Raw genomic sequence first — 4389 nt, 5'->3', positions numbered from 1 at the left:
AAGGAATATGTCACCCAATGCAAGAGAAAAATACAGAAAAAACTATTAAAAATACCTTAATGAGCTGCACTCATTGAGGTATTTTTAATAGTTTTTAGACAACAGCTCTATGGCACAGAGGGAAAAGCTGTATCAGGCAATTACTGGTAGGATCAATTCATTGTTGGTTTTGGTCTTTTCATAGGATTTGTTGACAATAAGAAAAATAAACATCATCAGCATTATCCTTTAAGGTGCCACTAATTAAACAACTTGAGTGTGACTGTGGCATTTTATCTTTTTCCCACAGGCTCTAATGTGCTCTATAGGAAAAGACTGGATGAGAGAAAACCTCCCCTCTGCTGCCTCTGCGCTGCTGCTTGTGAGGAGTGTGTGAATCCTCAGACAGAAAGAGAAAAAATAGGGCACTTTCATATTTATTCAAGTGTCTGATCCAGAGCTGTCTGTAGGGAGAGAGAAATAGAGGGGGAGAAAGAGAGGAAGAGAGGAAGGAGGGCTACAACCACAGGAACTCTGAGGTTTCACAAGCCTTCCTCTTTTCTATCTTTAAGGAAACACACACACACACACACACAGTCAAGCATGCACACTCATCTGCCTGCATGGACACACGGGGGGAATGGCAAACAGAAGGATGGAGTGGTGGGGAAGGGGAAAAAAAGAAAGTGAGAGGAAAATAAAGGAGGAAGTTTAGAAGAAAAACAAAGATGTGCTGTCATTCACACACAAAAAACATCTACTGCATGTGCATCTACAGTATATGCCAGCTAAGAGTGTGTATGTGTGTGAATGAGGAGGAGCTGTGAATGCAACAAACCAAGTTATGTCTCAGGATTTAATAGACAGAGCATCTAAATGAGGATTATGCGCAGGTGCCAAACAGGCCATGATCCGCCGTCTCTGAGATGTCACATCAATTCTGGGAACATGCGGCGCTGAATAGATAAACCTTCATCAATGCAGCCAAAAGAACAGGAAGCTTCTCGTCGAACGTGACACACAAACACTGAAGCACATGTGAGAATACCTCAGAGCAATTACCTGCTGGTTTCACCTTAGCTGCTAAACGTAAATCAACACTTCCTCCTGGTGGATCTGCTGTGAACTACAGGAACCCTCAGGCACTCAGAACGAAGCAGATCCTGTTTGAATTTCTGTATTTATTAAATAAAATCAGTAAAATCATTGGTCTGAAAACTCTGCCATTCATAATATGTCATTTAAACCTTGGTGTTGGGTCCTAAAGGAGGACTAACAGATCTAGGATGGGGACACTAAAGTCAGCATGAATCCAAGTATGATCCAAAGACACTTCTGTGCTCTCATGGTGAATTTCAGCCTCACATCATGATGCAAGCTCATGGTTATGCTATAAGATTTAAGATAAATCACTGCGAGCTGATTAACCCAGACCAGATACTGTTTGTACTGCAACAATCACCCAGCTGCCTCTATTAGGATGTTTGGATGTTGAGATTTGCTGGCTCTTGAAACTTTGTGAACCCACTATCTGTGTTAGCCTCTGGTCCTGTAGCATCTGTAACTCAATGGTTCTCTCACAGATATAATCAGTCTTTCTGAAAAGTGGCAAAAGAATACTTTAGTACCATGCTGTGAAGGGGGATTTTAATGTCTGTCAGTGGTTTTGGTTTAACTACCAACGCTATTAACTATTTTCCAATGCATATACATTGAGATTAAAGTTAGGTCTTTTAAGTTTAAACCTACATGGACGAGAAATCCTTAAAGTGAAAACAAAAAATAAAAATAAAATTTCAACATCGACTATTCCACGACAACTGGGCATCTACATCTGCTGAGGAAGGTTGTGTGAGATGATCAAAAGCTCCAGAGTGCCTTGTGATGAGTTTGTTTTTCATACTACATAACATTACAAGCAAATATGGATGAAGTGAGAAGGACAGTGTGAATATGAATTTTGTTTCCAGGAGACAATCTGTAGTTTGTCAAATTAAAGATTTACACACAGAGACGTTCAAAAAGAGCACGAAAGTTTCTTATGATTTGATTGACTTTATTTGTAAGGCACCAGAAGTCCTTCCTTACTGCAGAACATTTCATATTATTTATAGTAAATGTTTGTTGTACTTTTTTATAGTTTCTTTTTTGTTTCAATGAAGCTATGATTTCAGACACAAAACTTTTTTTTTTTTGCCAAAGTACACACTTTCAGGTTTTACATTATGCACAAAATAAGTATTTAAAAAAAGACCTTTACAAAGCTCAAAACGCTTACAATGCTTCACGCTATGGGGGCAAAAATTTGGGAAGGTAAGATGTAAGGGACAAGGGACGGGGGTGGGGGGAGGTCAGAGAAGAAGAAAGGGGTCAAAGGGCAAAAGGTCAATGTACTGCAGTTTCCCCCCTGGTGTCACATCAGTTTTGTAACACAATAGCACAAGAATCATCCAGGACAGACAAGAAAAGATGCAGCTATATACACATAAAGCTTTCTATGTATAACTGTATACAGAGGCGAGCACCTCCAACTACTTTAACAAATACATAGAATTTCATTTGTATGTTTATAACGCCAGCTTTGTAATTCTCGTTCTAGTTCATATCGATTAATATTTCAAAACAAAGAGGAAAAAAACAAAAACAAACAAGTGCATTGATCACAGAAAGTTTGGACCAAACAAAGAAATCAATCTCGGTTCCCCCGCAGACACGCATGCATTGATGTGCGTGTGTGTGTGTGTGTGTGCATGTGTGTGTGTGTGTGTGTGTGTCTCGCTTTGTCTACACGCTCTGCATATCACTACGACAAGTACAGTATGTAGCTAGATACATACAGTATGTGGCTAGATGGGAGGACGATGTGCTGCAAGCTTAATTCACAAGCAGAATAGCATGTTAGCTTTAGTTGTAGTAAGAACAGGAAAGCATTTCAAATCTGTGGTTTATCATCGACGACCAAACCTGTACAACCGTTTATACACATCTTGTCTATGTATTTACATACATACACAACAATGGGCATCATTGAAGGAGTCATCCCACCAACATCACGTCATCTCAACTTTTAGACGCATGAAGGGTTTTATTCTGAATGCCGTAACATGCAATATTTATACTTTTGCTTTCTGAATGACTAACGATAAAATGTGCTTTATCATCATCATGCCAAAGATCATTTAGAGTAGCGTTTTTCCAAATTAAAGGATTGTTTATTTGAGAATGAAACTCTTCTTATCACTTAATTCTCACAGTGTAGCCATTAAAACAGAGAGGGGAGGCTAAGAAAGAGTGTGTGTGCGTGTTTCTGTGTCTGTCTATGTGTGTGGGGTTTGTATAAAACAACTTCATACACAGGCTGTCTTCAAATGAACGCTCAGACAAACACAGGCCACCTCGAATAATCTTTGTGGACCGACAATGCCAAGGTCAGGGGTTCGAGTACCACTGAGGCTACCTCTGCTGGAAATGTGTTTGCAAAACACCCCAAACATTAAAATTTAATCACCGCTTGTAGAAAGAAGACATTTAATGGGGCCATTCTGGCCTGGCTACTAGACCCGTTAAACCAACACCCATAGTCCACCCACACAGGTGTTTTCACTAATGTTGCCTGGTTAGACCTCTTTTTAGAACTGAGTACAAACTGTGCTTGACTGACATCTACCACGCACTTCTAGTAGTAATTAGGACTGGGAAACTCTGAAAGCTCTGATTTATCTGACTTGGCCCTTAATAACACAGAAGTGCCTGAAAGCCAAACGAACATGAATGCCTCACGTCAGCCAAAGTTCATCGTTAAGTTATTAAACGCCAGGAATTAAATGGGGCATTAGCCAGCAATAAACTGGGGGCGTTTTAACCACTGAGCCACCAGGATGCCCTGAATGTGGGAATTTTTTGAGGGCACTATAAAGTTTATAGAGTTCTAATACTCAAATAAAATGGCAGAGGGTATATGTAGTGCCACAGGTAGCAAATAGGGAGAGATTTTGAACACAGCCCAAGTTTGGGGACATCACATTAAGCATAGTTTCACCCAACTTCCACTAATCAGAGCAGCTGTGGAGGACGCTTGTGCTTTATCTGTGTGATGTGCACTGATTTAATCTTATTTGGTCATGGAGATTTCCCACTCAGTGTTGTATGTAGGTGTTAAATCATATGTATAATGTAGTGTTAGTCTGATATGTGACACACCTGTATATGTACAGTGAATCAAAATGTACAGTATTTAAATCTGAATTTACAGACGGATCAAAAGCTCGGGTCCAGTTGTGTTTCTGTTTCACGCCGAGACGTTCTTTAAAATAGACCAAAGACTATTTCTCAAGAACTGGATCATGACAGAGACTGGGACTAACCGCATGCAGAGATTAATGTCACCAGGCTAGTCTCTGTATATTAAGT

General features: G+C 39.9%; 1 protein-coding gene across 2 annotated transcripts in view; it reads right to left on the bottom strand.

Annotated features, from left to right (window-relative positions):
- Positions 1 to 2018: 2018 nt before the first annotated feature.
- Positions 2019 to 4389, bottom strand: part of tle5 (TLE family member 5, transcriptional modulator) — a 43263-nt gene continuing 40892 nt past the window's right edge. For both annotated transcript variants that reach the window (XM_044199183.1, XM_044199182.1), the window contains exon 7: positions 2019 to 4389. This exon is cut by the window's right edge. The gene's annotated coding sequence lies outside the window, so the exon portion shown is untranslated.

Source organism: Siniperca chuatsi, linkage group LG6 (genome assembly GCF_020085105.1).
Source record: "Siniperca chuatsi isolate FFG_IHB_CAS linkage group LG6, ASM2008510v1, whole genome shotgun sequence".
NCBI lineage: Eukaryota > Metazoa > Chordata > Actinopteri > Centrarchiformes > Sinipercidae > Siniperca > Siniperca chuatsi.
The sequence above is the reverse complement of the archived record's forward strand: the minus strand, read 5'-3'. Positions and strand labels throughout refer to the sequence as shown.